The sequence below is a fragment of the Gasterosteus aculeatus genome, chromosome 4 (genome assembly GCF_964276395.1).
Source record: "Gasterosteus aculeatus chromosome 4, fGasAcu3.hap1.1, whole genome shotgun sequence".
NCBI lineage: Eukaryota > Metazoa > Chordata > Actinopteri > Perciformes > Gasterosteidae > Gasterosteus > Gasterosteus aculeatus.
In genome coordinates, this window is record NC_135691.1 from 35,375,245 (window position 1) to 35,385,291 (window position 10,047).

The following is a 10,047-nucleotide window of genomic DNA, read 5'->3' on the forward strand; positions in this document are numbered from 1 at the left end:
AAGACAAACGTTTTCGTCCACCTTGAAAAAGTTAGCGAGTCAAAATAATTTAGTGTCCAAAGGGGATTATAAAACGGTAAAGACATGTCAGAAGTGGGGTTCGAACCCACGACTCCAATTGGAGACCAGAAGTCTCTTTACTGCATACAGAGCCGAACCTTAAGTCTGGCGCCTTAGACCACTCGGCCATCCTGACACACAAATAAAGCAAAGACAAACGTTTTCTGCCACCTTGAAAAAGTTAGCGAGTCAAAATAATTTAGTGTCCAAAGTGGACTATAGAACGGTAAAGACATGTCAGAAGTGGGGTTCGAACCCACAACTCCAATTGGAGACCAGAAGTCTCTTTACTGCATACAGAGCCGATCCTTAAGTCTGGCGCCTTAGACCACTCGGCCATCCTGACACACAAACAAAAGAAAGACAAAAATTTTCTGACACCTTGAAAAAGTTAGCGAGTCAAAATAATTTAGTGTCCAAAGTGGATCATAAAACGTTAAAGACATGTCACAAGTGGGGTTCGAACCCACGCCTCCAATTGGAGACCAGAAGCCTCTTTCCTGAGAAAGGAGTCAAACCTTGAGTCTGGCTCCTTAGACCACTCGGCCATCCTGACACACAAATAAAGCAAAGACAAACGTTTTCTGCCACCTTGAAAAAGTTAGCGAGTCAAAATAAATTAGTGTCCAAAGTGGACTATAAAACGGTAAAGACATGTCAGAAGTGGGGTTCGAACCCACGACTCCAATTGGAGACCAGAAGTCTCTTTCCTGAGAAAGGAGTCAAACCTTGAGTCTGGCGCCTTAGACCACTCGGCCATCCTGACACACAAATAAAGCAAAGACAAACGTTTTCTGCCACCTTGAAAAAGTTAGCGAGTCAAAATAAATTAGTGTCCAAAGTGGACTATAAAACGGTAAAGACATGTCAGAAGTGGGGTTCGAACCCACGCCTCCAATTGGAGACCAGAAGCCTCTTTACTGAAGAAGGAGTCAAACCTTGAGTCTGGCGCCTTAGACCACTCGGCCATCCTGACACACAAATAAAGCAAAGACAAACGTTTTCTGCCACCTTGAAAAAGTTAGCGAGTCAAAATAAATGAGTGTCCAAAGTGGACTATAAAACGGTATAGACATGTCAGAAGTGGGGTTCGAACCCACGCCTCCAATTGGAGACCAGAAGCCTCTTTCCTGAAGAAGGTGTCAAACCTTGAGTCTGGCGCCTTAGACCACTCGGCCATCCTGACACACAAACAAAGGAAAGACAAACGTTTTCTGCCACCTTGAAAAAGTTAGCGAGTCAAAATAAATTAGTGTCCAAAGTGGACTATAAAACGGTAAAGACATGTCAGAAGTGGGGTTCGAACCCACGCCTCCAATTGGAGACCAGAAGCCTCTTTACTGAAGAAGGAGTCAAACCTTGAGTCTGGCGCCTTAGACCACTCGGCCATCCTGACACACAAATAAAGGAAAGACAAACGTTTTCTGCCACCTTGAAAAAGTTAGCGAGTCAAAATAAATTAGTGTCCAAAGTGGACTATAAAACGGTAAAGACATGTCAGAAGTGGGGTTCGAACCCACGCCTCCAATTGGAGACCAGAAGCCTCTTTCCTGAAGAAGGTGTCAAACCTTGAGTCTGGCGCCTTAGACCACTCGGCCATCCTGACACACAAACAAAGGAAAGACAAACGTTTTCTGCCACCTTGAAAAAGTTAGCGAGTCAAAATAAATTAGTGTCCAAAGTGGACTATAAAACGGTAAAGACATGTCAGAAGTGGGGTTCGAACCCACGCCTCCAATTGGAGACCAGAAGCCTCTTTCCTGAAGAAGGAGTCAAACCTTGAGTCTGGCGCCTTAGACCACTCGGCCATCCTGACACACAAATAAAGGAAAGACAAACGTTTTCTGCCACCTTGAAAAAGTTAGCGAGTCAAAATAAATTAGTGTCCAAAGTGGACTATAAAACGGTAAAGACATGTCAGAAGTGGGGTTCGAACCCACGCCTCCAATTGGAGACCAGAAGGCTCTTTACTGCATACAGAGCCGAACCTTAAGTCTGGCGCCTTAGACCACTCGGCCATCCTGACACACAAACAAAGGAAAGACAAACGTTTTCTGCCACCTTGAAAAAGTTAGCGAGTCAAAATAAATGAGTGTCCAAAGTGGACTATAAAACGGTATAGACATGTCAGAAGTGGGGTTCGAACCCACGCCTCCAATTGGAGACCAGAAGCCTCTTTCCTGAAGAAGGGGTCAAACCTTGAGTCTGGCGCCTTAGACCAGTCGGCCATCCTGACACACAAATAAAGGAAAGACAAACGTTTTCTGCCACCTTGAAAAAGTTAGCGAGTCAAAATAATTTAGTGTCTAAAGTGGATTATAAAACGGTAAAGACATGTCAGAAGTTGCGTTCGAACCCACACCTCCAATTGGAGACCAGAAGCCTCTTTCCTGAAGAAGGAGTCAAACCTTGAGTCTGGCGCCTTAGACCACTCGGCCATCCTGACACACAAATAAAGCAAAGACAAACGTTTTCTGCCACCTTGAAAAAGTTAGCCAGTCAAAATAATTTAGTGTCCAAAGTGGATTATAAAACGGTAAAGACTTGTCAGAAGTGGGGTTCGAACCCACGACTCCATTTGGAGACCAGAAGTCTCTTTACTGCATACAGAGCGGAACCTTAAGTCTGGCGCCTTAGACCACTCGGCCATCCTGACACACAAACAAAGGAAAGACAAACGTTTTCTGCCACCTTGAAAAAGTTAGCGAGTCAAAATAATTTAGGGTCCAAAGTGGATTATAAAACGGTAAAGACATGTCAGAAGTGGGGTTCGAACCCACGACTCCAATTGGAGACCAGAAGTCTCTTTACTGCATACAGAGCCGAACCTTAAGTCTGGCGCCTTAGACCACTCGGCCATCCTGACACACAAATAAAGGAAAGACAAACGTTTTGGGCCACCTTGAAAAAGTTAGCGAGTCAAAATAATTTAGTGTCCAAAGGGGATTATAAAACGGTAAAGACATGTCAGAAGTGGGGTTCGAACCCACGCCTCCAATTGGAGACCAGAAGCCTCTTTCCTGAGAAAGGAGTAAACCTTGAGTCTGGCGCCTTAGACCACTCGGCCATCCTGACACACAAATAAAGCAAAGACAAACGTTTTCTGCCACCTTGAAAAAGTTAGCGAGTCAAAATAAATTAGTGTCCAAAGTGGACTATAAAACGGTAAAGACATGTCAGAAGTGGGGTTCGAACCCACGCCTCCAATTGGAGACCAGAAGCCTCTTTACTGAAGAAGGAGTCAAACCTTGAGTCTGGCGCCTTAGACCACTCGGCCATCCTGACACACAAATAAAGCAAAGACAAACGTTTTCTGCCACCTTGAAAAAGTTAGCGAGTCAAAATAATTTAGGGTCCAAAGTGGATTTTAAAACGGTAAAGACATGTCAGAAGTGGGGTTCGAACCCACGCCTCCAATTGGAGACCAGAAGCCTCTTTCCTGAAGAAGGAGTCAAACCTTGAGTCTGGCGCCTTAGACCACTCGGCCATCCTGACACACAAACAAAGGAAAGACAAACGTTTTCTGCCACCTTGAAAAAGTTAGCGAGTCAAAATAAATTAGTGTCCAAAGTGGACTACAAAACGGTAAAGACATGTCAGAAGTGGGGTTCGAACCCACGCCTCCAATTGGAGACCAGAAGCCTCTTTCCAGAAGAAGGAGTCAAACCTTGAGTCTGGCGCCTTAGACCACTCGGCCATCCTGACACACAAACAAAGGAAAGACAAACGTTTTCTGCCACCTTGAAAAAGTTAGCGAGTCAAAATAATTTAGGGTCCAAAGTGGATTATAAAACGGTAAAGACATGTCAGAAGTGGTGTTCGAACCCACGACTCCAATTGGAGACCAGAAGTCTCTTTACTGCATACAGAGCCGAACCTTAAGTCTGGCGCCTTAGACCACTCGGCCATCCTGACACACAAATAAAGGAAAGACAAACGTTTTCGGCCACCTTGAAAAAGTTAAAGAGTCAAAATAATTTAGTGTCCAAAGGGGATTATAAAACGGTAAAGACATGTCAGAAGTGGGGTTCGAACCCACGACTCCAATTGGAGACCAGAAGTCTCTTTACTGCATACAGAGCCGAACCTTAAGTCTGGCGCCTTAGACCACTCGGCCATCCTGACACACAAACGCCTTAGACCACTCGGCCATCCTGACACACAAATAAAGCAAAGACAAACGTTTTCTGCCACCTTGAAAAAGTTAGCGAGTCAAAATAATTTAGGGTCCAAAGTGGATTATAAAACGGTAAAGACATGTCAGAAGTGGGGTTCGAACCCACGCCTCCAATTGGAGACCAGAAGCCTCTTTCCTGAGAAAGGAGTCAAACCTTGAGTCTGGCGCCTTAGACCACTCGGCCATCCTGACACACAAATAAAGCAAAGACAAACGTTTTCTGCCACCTTTAAAAAGTTAGCGAGTCAAAATAAATTAGTGTCCAAAGTGGACTATAAAACGGTAAAGACATGTCAGAAGTGGGGTTCGAACCCACGCCTCCAATTGGAGACCAGAAGCCTCTTTCCTGAAGAAGGAGTCAATCCTTGAGTCTGGCGCCTTAGACCACTCGGCCATCCTGACACACAAACAAAGGAAAGACAAACGTTTTCTGCCACCTTGAAAAAGTTAGCGAGTCAAAATAATTTAGTGTCCAAAGTGGATCATAAAACGTTAAAGACATGTCAGAAGTGGGGTTCGAACCCACGCCTCCAATTGGAGACCAGAAGCCTCTTTCCTGAGAAAGGAGTCAAACCTTGAGTCTGGCGCCTTAGACCACTCGGCCATCCTGACACACAAATAAAGCAAAGACAAACGTTTTCTGCCACCTTGAAAAAGTTAGCGAGTCAAAATAAATTAGTGTCCAAAGTGGACTATAAAACGGTAAAGACATGTCAGAAGTGGGGTTCGAACCCACGCCTCCAATTGGAGACCAGAAGCCTCTTTCCTGAAGAAGGAGTCAAACCTTGAGTCTGGCGCCTTAGACCACTCGGCCATCCTGACACACAAACAAAGGAAAGACAAACGTTTTCTGCCACCTTGAAAAAGTTAGCGAGTCAAAATAATTTAGGGTCCAAAGTGGATTATAAAACGGTAAAGACATGTCAGAAGTGGGGTTCGAACCCACGCCTCCAATTGGAGACCAGAAGTCTCTTTACTGCATACAGAGCCGAACCTTAAGTCTGGCGCCTTAGACCACTCGGCCATCCTGACACACAAATAAAGGAAAGACAAACGTTTTGGGCCACCTTGAAAAAGTTAGCGAGTCAAAATAATTTAGTGTCCAAAGGGGATTATAAAACGGTAAAGACATGTCAGAAGTGGGGTTCGAACCCACGACTCTAATTGGAGACCAGAAGTCTCTTTACTGCATACAGAGCCGAACCTTAAGTCTGGCGCCTTAGACCACTCGGCCATCCTGACACACAAACGCCTTAGACCACTCGGCCATCCTGACACACAAATAAAGCAAAGACAAACGTTTTCGGCCACCTTGAAAAAGTTAAAGAGTCAAAATAATTTAGTGTCCAAAGGGGATTATAAAACGGTAAAGACATGTCAGAAGTGGGGTTCGAACCCACGACTCCAATTGGAGACCAGAAGTCTCTTTACTGCATACAGAGCGGAACCTTAAGTCTGGCGCCTTAGACCACTCGGCCATCCTGACACACAAACAAAGGAAAGACAAACGTTTTCTGCCACCTTGAAAAAGTTAGCGAGTCAAAATAATTTAGGGTCCAAAGTGGATTATAAAACGGTAAAGACATGTCAGAAGTGGGGTTCGAACCCACGACTCCAATTGGAGACCAGAAGTCTCTTTACTGCATACAGAGCCGAACCTTAAGTCTGGCGCCTTAGACCACTCGGCCATCCTGACACACAAATAAAGGAAAGACAAACGTTTTGGGCCACCTTGAAAAAGTTAGCGAGTCAAAATAATTTAGTGTCCAAAGGGGATTATAAAACGGTAAAGACATGTCAGAAGTGGGGTTCGAACCCACGCCTCCAATTGGAGACCAGAAGCCTCTTTCCTGAGAAAGGAGTAAACCTTGAGTCTGGCGCCTTAGACCACTCGGCCATCCTGACACACAAATAAAGCAAAGACAAACGTTTTCTGCCACCTTGAAAAAGTTAGCGAGTCAAAATAAATTAGTGTCCAAAGTGGACTATAAAACGGTAAAGACATGTCAGAAGTGGGGTTCGAACCCACGCCTCCAATTGGAGACCAGAAGCCTCTTTACTGAAGAAGGAGTCAAACCTTGAGTCTGGCGCCTTAGACCACTCGGCCATCCTGACACACAAATAAAGCAAAGACAAACGTTTTCTGCCACCTTGAAAAAGTTAGCGAGTCAAAATAATTTAGGGTCCAAAGTGGATTTTAAAACGGTAAAGACATGTCAGAAGTGGGGTTCGAACCCACGCCTCCAATTGGAGACCAGAAGCCTCTTTCCTGAAGAAGGAGTCAAACCTTGAGTCTGGCGCCTTAGACCACTCGGCCATCCTGACACACAAACAAAGGAAAGACAAACGTTTTCTGCCACCTTGAAAAAGTTAGCGAGTCAAAATAAATTAGTGTCCAAAGTGGACTACAAAACGGTAAAGACATGTCAGAAGTGGGGTTCGAACCCACGCCTCCAATTGGAGACCAGAAGCCTCTTTCCAGAAGAAGGAGTCAAACCTTGAGTCTGGCGCCTTAGACCACTCGGCCATCCTGACACACAAACAAAGGAAAGACAAACGTTTTCTGCCACCTTGAAAAAGTTAGCGAGTCAAAATAATTTAGGGTCCAAAGTGGATTATAAAACGGTAAAGACATGTCAGAAGTGGTGTTCGAACCCACGACTCCAATTGGAGACCAGAAGTCTCTTTACTGCATACAGAGCCGAACCTTAAGTCTGGCGCCTTAGACCACTCGGCCATCCTGACACACAAATAAAGGAAAGACAAACGTTTTCGGCCACCTTGAAAAAGTTAAAGAGTCAAAATAATTTAGTGTCCAAAGGGGATTATAAAACGGTAAAGACATGTCAGAAGTGGGGTTCGAACCCACGACTCCAATTGGAGACCAGAAGTCTCTTTACTGCATACAGAGCCGAACCTTAAGTCTGGCGCCTTAGACCACTCGGCCATCCTGACACACAAACGCCTTAGACCACTCGGCCATCCTGACACACAAATAAAGCAAAGACAAACGTTTTCTGCCACCTTGAAAAAGTTAGCGAGTCAAAATAATTTAGGGTCCAAAGTGGATTATAAAACGGTAAAGACATGTCAGAAGTGGGGTTCGAACCCACGCCTCCAATTGGAGACCAGAAGCCTCTTTCCTGAGAAAGGAGTCAAACCTTGAGTCTGGCGCCTTAGACCACTCGGCCATCCTGACACACAAATAAAGCAAAGACAAACGTTTTCTGCCACCTTTAAAAAGTTAGCGAGTCAAAATAAATTAGTGTCCAAAGTGGACTATAAAACGGTAAAGACATGTCAGAAGTGGGGTTCGAACCCACGCCTCCAATTGGAGACCAGAAGCCTCTTTCCTGAAGAAGGAGTCAATCCTTGAGTCTGGCGCCTTAGACCACTCGGCCATCCTGACACACAAACAAAGGAAAGACAAACGTTTTCTGCCACCTTGAAAAAGTTAGCGAGTCAAAATAATTTAGTGTCCAAAGTGGATCATAAAACGTTAAAGACATGTCAGAAGTGGGGTTCGAACCCACGCCTCCAATTGGAGACCAGAAGCCTCTTTCCTGAGAAAGGAGTCAAACCTTGAGTCTGGCGCCTTAGACCACTCGGCCATCCTGACACACAAATAAAGCAAAGACAAACGTTTTCTGCCACCTTGAAAAAGTTAGCGAGTCAAAATAAATTAGTGTCCAAAGTGGACTATAAAACGGTAAAGACATGTCAGAAGTGGGGTTCGAACCCACGCCTCCAATTGGAGACCAGAAGCCTCTTTCCTGAAGAAGGAGTCAAACCTTGAGTCTGGCGCCTTAGACCACTCGGCCATCCTGACACACAAACAAAGGAAAGACAAACGTTTTCTGCCACCTTGAAAAAGTTAGCGAGTCAAAATAATTTAGGGTCCAAAGTGGATTATAAAACGGTAAAGACATGTCAGAAGTGGGGTTCGAACCCACGCCTCCAATTGGAGACCAGAAGTCTCTTTACTGCATACAGAGCCGAACCTTAAGTCTGGCGCCTTAGACCACTCGGCCATCCTGACACACAAATAAAGGAAAGACAAACGTTTTGGGCCACCTTGAAAAAGTTAGCGAGTCAAAATAATTTAGTGTCCAAAGGGGATTATAAAACGGTAAAGACATGTCAGAAGTGGGGTTCGAACCCACGACTCTAATTGGAGACCAGAAGTCTCTTTACTGCATACAGAGCCGAACCTTAAGTCTGGCGCCTTAGACCACTCGGCCATCCTGACACACAAACGCCTTAGACCACTCGGCCATCCTGACACACAAATAAAGCAAAGACAAACGTTTTCGGCCACCTTGAAAAAGTTAAAGAGTCAAAATAATTTAGTGTCCAAAGGGGATTATAAAACGGTAAAGACATGTCAGAAGTGGGGTTCGAACCCACGACTCCAATTGGAGACCAGAAGTCTCTTTACTGCATACAGAGCCGAACCTTAAGTCTGGCGCCTTAGACCACTCGGCCATCCTGACACACAAACGCCTTAGACCACTCGGCCATCCTGACACACAAATAAAGCAAAGACAAACGTTTTCTGCCACCTTGAAAAAGTTAGCGAGTCAAAATAATTTAGGGTCCAAAGTGGATTATAAAACGGTAAAGACATGTCAGAAGTGGGGTTCGAACCCACGCCTCCAATTGGAGACCAGAAGCCTCTTTCCTGAGAAAGGAGTCAAACCTTGAGTCTGGCGCCTTAGACCACTCGGCCATCCTGACACACAAATAAAGCAAAGACAAACGTTTTCTGCCACCTTGAAAAAGTTAGCGAGTCAAAATAAATTAGTGTCCAAAGTGGACTATAAAATGGTAAAGACATGTCAGAAGTGGGGTTCGAACCCACGCCTCCAATTGGAGACCAGAAGCCTCTTTCCTGAAGAAGGAGTCAATCCTTGAGTCTGGCGCCTTAGACCACTCGGCCATCCTGACACACAAACAAAGGAAAGACAAACGTTTTCTGCCACCTTGAAAAAGTTAGCGAGTCAAAATAATTTAGTGTCCAAAGTGGATCATAAAACGTTAAAGACATGTCAGAAGTGGGGTTCGAACCCACGCCTCCAATTGGAGACCAGAAGCCTCTTTCCTGAGAAAGGAGTCAAACCTTGAGTCTGGCGCCTTAGACCACTCGGCCATCCTGACACACAAATAAAGCAAAGACAAACGTTTTCTGCCACCTTGAAAAAGTTAGCGAGTCAAAATAAATTAGTGTCCAAAGTGGACTATAAAACGGTAAAGACATGTCAGAAGTGGGGTTCGAACCCACGCCTCCAATTGGAGACCAGAAGCCTCTTTCCTGAAGAAGGAGTCAAACCTTGAGTCTGGCGCCTTAGACCACTCGGCCATCCTGACACACAAATAAAGCAAAGACAAACGTTTTCTGCCACCTTGAAAAAGTTAGCGAGTCAAAATAAATTAGTGTCCAAAGTGGACTATAAAACGGTAAAGACATGTCAGAAGTGGGATTCGAACCCACGCCTCCAATTGGAGACCAGAAGCCTCTTTCCAGAAGAAGGAGTCAAACCTTGAGTCTGGCGCCTTAGACCACTCGGCCATCCTGACACACAAACAAAGGAAAGACAAACGTTTTCTGCCACCTTGAAAAAGTTAGCGAGTCAAAATAATTTAGGGTCCAAAGTGGATTATAAAACGGTAAAGACATGTCAGAAGTGGGGTTCGAACCCACGCCTCCAATTGGAGACCAGAAGTCTCTTTACTGCATACAGAGCCGAACCTTAAGTCTGGCGCCTTAGACCACTCGGCCATCCTGACACACAAATAAAGGAAAGACAAAC

General features: G+C 45.0%; 47 non-coding genes across 47 annotated transcripts; all 47 read right to left on the reverse strand.

Moving 5' to 3' along the window:
* Positions 1-85: 85 nt before the first annotated feature.
* Positions 86-196, reverse strand: trnal-uaa (transfer RNA leucine (anticodon UAA)). Its single transcript has 2 exons — positions 159-196; positions 86-131 (listed from the first exon to the last, which is right to left on the reverse strand). It is a non-coding gene; the product is annotated as a tRNA-Leu (tRNA).
* A 99-nt stretch (positions 197-295) lies between these two features.
* Positions 296-406, reverse strand: trnal-caa (transfer RNA leucine (anticodon CAA)). The gene is made up of 2 exons: positions 369-406; positions 296-341 (listed from the first exon to the last, which is right to left on the reverse strand). It is a non-coding gene; the product is annotated as a tRNA-Leu (tRNA).
* A 99-nt stretch (positions 407-505) lies between these two features.
* trnal-uaa (transfer RNA leucine (anticodon UAA)) lies at positions 506-616 on the reverse strand. Its single transcript has 2 exons — positions 579-616; positions 506-551 (listed from the first exon to the last, which is right to left on the reverse strand). It is a non-coding gene; the product is annotated as a tRNA-Leu (tRNA).
* A 99-nt stretch (positions 617-715) lies between these two features.
* On the reverse strand, positions 716-826 carry trnal-caa (transfer RNA leucine (anticodon CAA)). The gene is made up of 2 exons: positions 789-826; positions 716-761 (listed from the first exon to the last, which is right to left on the reverse strand). It is a non-coding gene; the product is annotated as a tRNA-Leu (tRNA).
* Positions 827-925: 99 nt separating this feature from the next.
* On the reverse strand, positions 926-1,036 carry trnal-aag (transfer RNA leucine (anticodon AAG)). The gene is made up of 2 exons: positions 999-1,036; positions 926-971 (listed from the first exon to the last, which is right to left on the reverse strand). It is a non-coding gene; the product is annotated as a tRNA-Leu (tRNA).
* A 99-nt stretch (positions 1,037-1,135) lies between these two features.
* trnal-caa (transfer RNA leucine (anticodon CAA)) lies at positions 1,136-1,246 on the reverse strand. The gene is made up of 2 exons: positions 1,209-1,246; positions 1,136-1,181 (listed from the first exon to the last, which is right to left on the reverse strand). It is a non-coding gene; the product is annotated as a tRNA-Leu (tRNA).
* Positions 1,247-1,345: 99 nt separating this feature from the next.
* Positions 1,346-1,456, reverse strand: trnal-caa (transfer RNA leucine (anticodon CAA)). Its single transcript has 2 exons — positions 1,419-1,456; positions 1,346-1,391 (listed from the first exon to the last, which is right to left on the reverse strand). It is a non-coding gene; the product is annotated as a tRNA-Leu (tRNA).
* Positions 1,457-1,555: 99 nt separating this feature from the next.
* On the reverse strand, positions 1,556-1,666 carry trnal-uaa (transfer RNA leucine (anticodon UAA)). Its single transcript has 2 exons — positions 1,629-1,666; positions 1,556-1,601 (listed from the first exon to the last, which is right to left on the reverse strand). It is a non-coding gene; the product is annotated as a tRNA-Leu (tRNA).
* Positions 1,667-1,765: 99 nt separating this feature from the next.
* trnal-caa (transfer RNA leucine (anticodon CAA)) lies at positions 1,766-1,876 on the reverse strand. Its single transcript has 2 exons — positions 1,839-1,876; positions 1,766-1,811 (listed from the first exon to the last, which is right to left on the reverse strand). It is a non-coding gene; the product is annotated as a tRNA-Leu (tRNA).
* Positions 1,877-1,975: 99 nt separating this feature from the next.
* trnal-uag (transfer RNA leucine (anticodon UAG)) lies at positions 1,976-2,086 on the reverse strand. The gene is made up of 2 exons: positions 2,049-2,086; positions 1,976-2,021 (listed from the first exon to the last, which is right to left on the reverse strand). It is a non-coding gene; the product is annotated as a tRNA-Leu (tRNA).
* Positions 2,087-2,185: 99 nt separating this feature from the next.
* Positions 2,186-2,296, reverse strand: trnal-caa (transfer RNA leucine (anticodon CAA)). Its single transcript has 2 exons — positions 2,259-2,296; positions 2,186-2,231 (listed from the first exon to the last, which is right to left on the reverse strand). It is a non-coding gene; the product is annotated as a tRNA-Leu (tRNA).
* Positions 2,297-2,395: 99 nt separating this feature from the next.
* Positions 2,396-2,506, reverse strand: trnal-caa (transfer RNA leucine (anticodon CAA)). The gene is made up of 2 exons: positions 2,469-2,506; positions 2,396-2,441 (listed from the first exon to the last, which is right to left on the reverse strand). It is a non-coding gene; the product is annotated as a tRNA-Leu (tRNA).
* Positions 2,507-2,605: 99 nt separating this feature from the next.
* trnal-uaa (transfer RNA leucine (anticodon UAA)) lies at positions 2,606-2,716 on the reverse strand. Its single transcript has 2 exons — positions 2,679-2,716; positions 2,606-2,651 (listed from the first exon to the last, which is right to left on the reverse strand). It is a non-coding gene; the product is annotated as a tRNA-Leu (tRNA).
* Positions 2,717-2,815: 99 nt separating this feature from the next.
* trnal-uaa (transfer RNA leucine (anticodon UAA)) lies at positions 2,816-2,926 on the reverse strand. The gene is made up of 2 exons: positions 2,889-2,926; positions 2,816-2,861 (listed from the first exon to the last, which is right to left on the reverse strand). It is a non-coding gene; the product is annotated as a tRNA-Leu (tRNA).
* A 99-nt stretch (positions 2,927-3,025) lies between these two features.
* Positions 3,026-3,135, reverse strand: trnal-caa (transfer RNA leucine (anticodon CAA)). Its single transcript has 2 exons — positions 3,098-3,135; positions 3,026-3,071 (listed from the first exon to the last, which is right to left on the reverse strand). It is a non-coding gene; the product is annotated as a tRNA-Leu (tRNA).
* A 99-nt stretch (positions 3,136-3,234) lies between these two features.
* trnal-uaa (transfer RNA leucine (anticodon UAA)) lies at positions 3,235-3,345 on the reverse strand. Its single transcript has 2 exons — positions 3,308-3,345; positions 3,235-3,280 (listed from the first exon to the last, which is right to left on the reverse strand). It is a non-coding gene; the product is annotated as a tRNA-Leu (tRNA).
* A 99-nt stretch (positions 3,346-3,444) lies between these two features.
* On the reverse strand, positions 3,445-3,555 carry trnal-caa (transfer RNA leucine (anticodon CAA)). Its single transcript has 2 exons — positions 3,518-3,555; positions 3,445-3,490 (listed from the first exon to the last, which is right to left on the reverse strand). It is a non-coding gene; the product is annotated as a tRNA-Leu (tRNA).
* Positions 3,556-3,654: 99 nt separating this feature from the next.
* On the reverse strand, positions 3,655-3,765 carry trnal-caa (transfer RNA leucine (anticodon CAA)). The gene is made up of 2 exons: positions 3,728-3,765; positions 3,655-3,700 (listed from the first exon to the last, which is right to left on the reverse strand). It is a non-coding gene; the product is annotated as a tRNA-Leu (tRNA).
* A 99-nt stretch (positions 3,766-3,864) lies between these two features.
* Positions 3,865-3,975, reverse strand: trnal-uaa (transfer RNA leucine (anticodon UAA)). Its single transcript has 2 exons — positions 3,938-3,975; positions 3,865-3,910 (listed from the first exon to the last, which is right to left on the reverse strand). It is a non-coding gene; the product is annotated as a tRNA-Leu (tRNA).
* A 99-nt stretch (positions 3,976-4,074) lies between these two features.
* trnal-uaa (transfer RNA leucine (anticodon UAA)) lies at positions 4,075-4,185 on the reverse strand. The gene is made up of 2 exons: positions 4,148-4,185; positions 4,075-4,120 (listed from the first exon to the last, which is right to left on the reverse strand). It is a non-coding gene; the product is annotated as a tRNA-Leu (tRNA).
* Positions 4,186-4,318: 133 nt separating this feature from the next.
* Positions 4,319-4,429, reverse strand: trnal-caa (transfer RNA leucine (anticodon CAA)). Its single transcript has 2 exons — positions 4,392-4,429; positions 4,319-4,364 (listed from the first exon to the last, which is right to left on the reverse strand). It is a non-coding gene; the product is annotated as a tRNA-Leu (tRNA).
* Positions 4,430-4,528: 99 nt separating this feature from the next.
* Positions 4,529-4,639, reverse strand: trnal-caa (transfer RNA leucine (anticodon CAA)). The gene is made up of 2 exons: positions 4,602-4,639; positions 4,529-4,574 (listed from the first exon to the last, which is right to left on the reverse strand). It is a non-coding gene; the product is annotated as a tRNA-Leu (tRNA).
* A 99-nt stretch (positions 4,640-4,738) lies between these two features.
* On the reverse strand, positions 4,739-4,849 carry trnal-uaa (transfer RNA leucine (anticodon UAA)). Its single transcript has 2 exons — positions 4,812-4,849; positions 4,739-4,784 (listed from the first exon to the last, which is right to left on the reverse strand). It is a non-coding gene; the product is annotated as a tRNA-Leu (tRNA).
* A 99-nt stretch (positions 4,850-4,948) lies between these two features.
* trnal-uag (transfer RNA leucine (anticodon UAG)) lies at positions 4,949-5,059 on the reverse strand. Its single transcript has 2 exons — positions 5,022-5,059; positions 4,949-4,994 (listed from the first exon to the last, which is right to left on the reverse strand). It is a non-coding gene; the product is annotated as a tRNA-Leu (tRNA).
* Positions 5,060-5,158: 99 nt separating this feature from the next.
* trnal-uaa (transfer RNA leucine (anticodon UAA)) lies at positions 5,159-5,269 on the reverse strand. Its single transcript has 2 exons — positions 5,232-5,269; positions 5,159-5,204 (listed from the first exon to the last, which is right to left on the reverse strand). It is a non-coding gene; the product is annotated as a tRNA-Leu (tRNA).
* A 99-nt stretch (positions 5,270-5,368) lies between these two features.
* Positions 5,369-5,479, reverse strand: trnal-uaa (transfer RNA leucine (anticodon UAA)). The gene is made up of 2 exons: positions 5,442-5,479; positions 5,369-5,414 (listed from the first exon to the last, which is right to left on the reverse strand). It is a non-coding gene; the product is annotated as a tRNA-Leu (tRNA).
* Positions 5,480-5,612: 133 nt separating this feature from the next.
* On the reverse strand, positions 5,613-5,723 carry trnal-uaa (transfer RNA leucine (anticodon UAA)). The gene is made up of 2 exons: positions 5,686-5,723; positions 5,613-5,658 (listed from the first exon to the last, which is right to left on the reverse strand). It is a non-coding gene; the product is annotated as a tRNA-Leu (tRNA).
* A 99-nt stretch (positions 5,724-5,822) lies between these two features.
* On the reverse strand, positions 5,823-5,933 carry trnal-uaa (transfer RNA leucine (anticodon UAA)). Its single transcript has 2 exons — positions 5,896-5,933; positions 5,823-5,868 (listed from the first exon to the last, which is right to left on the reverse strand). It is a non-coding gene; the product is annotated as a tRNA-Leu (tRNA).
* A 99-nt stretch (positions 5,934-6,032) lies between these two features.
* trnal-caa (transfer RNA leucine (anticodon CAA)) lies at positions 6,033-6,142 on the reverse strand. Its single transcript has 2 exons — positions 6,105-6,142; positions 6,033-6,078 (listed from the first exon to the last, which is right to left on the reverse strand). It is a non-coding gene; the product is annotated as a tRNA-Leu (tRNA).
* A 99-nt stretch (positions 6,143-6,241) lies between these two features.
* On the reverse strand, positions 6,242-6,352 carry trnal-caa (transfer RNA leucine (anticodon CAA)). Its single transcript has 2 exons — positions 6,315-6,352; positions 6,242-6,287 (listed from the first exon to the last, which is right to left on the reverse strand). It is a non-coding gene; the product is annotated as a tRNA-Leu (tRNA).
* Positions 6,353-6,451: 99 nt separating this feature from the next.
* On the reverse strand, positions 6,452-6,562 carry trnal-cag (transfer RNA leucine (anticodon CAG)). Its single transcript has 2 exons — positions 6,525-6,562; positions 6,452-6,497 (listed from the first exon to the last, which is right to left on the reverse strand). It is a non-coding gene; the product is annotated as a tRNA-Leu (tRNA).
* Positions 6,563-6,661: 99 nt separating this feature from the next.
* trnal-uaa (transfer RNA leucine (anticodon UAA)) lies at positions 6,662-6,772 on the reverse strand. Its single transcript has 2 exons — positions 6,735-6,772; positions 6,662-6,707 (listed from the first exon to the last, which is right to left on the reverse strand). It is a non-coding gene; the product is annotated as a tRNA-Leu (tRNA).
* Positions 6,773-6,871: 99 nt separating this feature from the next.
* trnal-uaa (transfer RNA leucine (anticodon UAA)) lies at positions 6,872-6,982 on the reverse strand. The gene is made up of 2 exons: positions 6,945-6,982; positions 6,872-6,917 (listed from the first exon to the last, which is right to left on the reverse strand). It is a non-coding gene; the product is annotated as a tRNA-Leu (tRNA).
* Positions 6,983-7,081: 99 nt separating this feature from the next.
* Positions 7,082-7,192, reverse strand: trnal-uaa (transfer RNA leucine (anticodon UAA)). Its single transcript has 2 exons — positions 7,155-7,192; positions 7,082-7,127 (listed from the first exon to the last, which is right to left on the reverse strand). It is a non-coding gene; the product is annotated as a tRNA-Leu (tRNA).
* A 133-nt stretch (positions 7,193-7,325) lies between these two features.
* trnal-uaa (transfer RNA leucine (anticodon UAA)) lies at positions 7,326-7,436 on the reverse strand. Its single transcript has 2 exons — positions 7,399-7,436; positions 7,326-7,371 (listed from the first exon to the last, which is right to left on the reverse strand). It is a non-coding gene; the product is annotated as a tRNA-Leu (tRNA).
* A 99-nt stretch (positions 7,437-7,535) lies between these two features.
* Positions 7,536-7,646, reverse strand: trnal-cag (transfer RNA leucine (anticodon CAG)). Its single transcript has 2 exons — positions 7,609-7,646; positions 7,536-7,581 (listed from the first exon to the last, which is right to left on the reverse strand). It is a non-coding gene; the product is annotated as a tRNA-Leu (tRNA).
* A 99-nt stretch (positions 7,647-7,745) lies between these two features.
* On the reverse strand, positions 7,746-7,856 carry trnal-caa (transfer RNA leucine (anticodon CAA)). Its single transcript has 2 exons — positions 7,819-7,856; positions 7,746-7,791 (listed from the first exon to the last, which is right to left on the reverse strand). It is a non-coding gene; the product is annotated as a tRNA-Leu (tRNA).
* Positions 7,857-7,955: 99 nt separating this feature from the next.
* trnal-caa (transfer RNA leucine (anticodon CAA)) lies at positions 7,956-8,066 on the reverse strand. The gene is made up of 2 exons: positions 8,029-8,066; positions 7,956-8,001 (listed from the first exon to the last, which is right to left on the reverse strand). It is a non-coding gene; the product is annotated as a tRNA-Leu (tRNA).
* Positions 8,067-8,165: 99 nt separating this feature from the next.
* Positions 8,166-8,276, reverse strand: trnal-uaa (transfer RNA leucine (anticodon UAA)). Its single transcript has 2 exons — positions 8,239-8,276; positions 8,166-8,211 (listed from the first exon to the last, which is right to left on the reverse strand). It is a non-coding gene; the product is annotated as a tRNA-Leu (tRNA).
* A 99-nt stretch (positions 8,277-8,375) lies between these two features.
* Positions 8,376-8,486, reverse strand: trnal-uaa (transfer RNA leucine (anticodon UAA)). Its single transcript has 2 exons — positions 8,449-8,486; positions 8,376-8,421 (listed from the first exon to the last, which is right to left on the reverse strand). It is a non-coding gene; the product is annotated as a tRNA-Leu (tRNA).
* A 133-nt stretch (positions 8,487-8,619) lies between these two features.
* Positions 8,620-8,730, reverse strand: trnal-uaa (transfer RNA leucine (anticodon UAA)). The gene is made up of 2 exons: positions 8,693-8,730; positions 8,620-8,665 (listed from the first exon to the last, which is right to left on the reverse strand). It is a non-coding gene; the product is annotated as a tRNA-Leu (tRNA).
* Positions 8,731-8,863: 133 nt separating this feature from the next.
* On the reverse strand, positions 8,864-8,974 carry trnal-caa (transfer RNA leucine (anticodon CAA)). Its single transcript has 2 exons — positions 8,937-8,974; positions 8,864-8,909 (listed from the first exon to the last, which is right to left on the reverse strand). It is a non-coding gene; the product is annotated as a tRNA-Leu (tRNA).
* Positions 8,975-9,073: 99 nt separating this feature from the next.
* On the reverse strand, positions 9,074-9,184 carry trnal-uaa (transfer RNA leucine (anticodon UAA)). Its single transcript has 2 exons — positions 9,147-9,184; positions 9,074-9,119 (listed from the first exon to the last, which is right to left on the reverse strand). It is a non-coding gene; the product is annotated as a tRNA-Leu (tRNA).
* A 99-nt stretch (positions 9,185-9,283) lies between these two features.
* trnal-caa (transfer RNA leucine (anticodon CAA)) lies at positions 9,284-9,394 on the reverse strand. Its single transcript has 2 exons — positions 9,357-9,394; positions 9,284-9,329 (listed from the first exon to the last, which is right to left on the reverse strand). It is a non-coding gene; the product is annotated as a tRNA-Leu (tRNA).
* A 99-nt stretch (positions 9,395-9,493) lies between these two features.
* On the reverse strand, positions 9,494-9,604 carry trnal-caa (transfer RNA leucine (anticodon CAA)). Its single transcript has 2 exons — positions 9,567-9,604; positions 9,494-9,539 (listed from the first exon to the last, which is right to left on the reverse strand). It is a non-coding gene; the product is annotated as a tRNA-Leu (tRNA).
* A 99-nt stretch (positions 9,605-9,703) lies between these two features.
* trnal-caa (transfer RNA leucine (anticodon CAA)) lies at positions 9,704-9,814 on the reverse strand. Its single transcript has 2 exons — positions 9,777-9,814; positions 9,704-9,749 (listed from the first exon to the last, which is right to left on the reverse strand). It is a non-coding gene; the product is annotated as a tRNA-Leu (tRNA).
* Positions 9,815-9,913: 99 nt separating this feature from the next.
* Positions 9,914-10,024, reverse strand: trnal-uaa (transfer RNA leucine (anticodon UAA)). The gene is made up of 2 exons: positions 9,987-10,024; positions 9,914-9,959 (listed from the first exon to the last, which is right to left on the reverse strand). It is a non-coding gene; the product is annotated as a tRNA-Leu (tRNA).
* Positions 10,025-10,047: the final 23 nt, after the last annotated feature.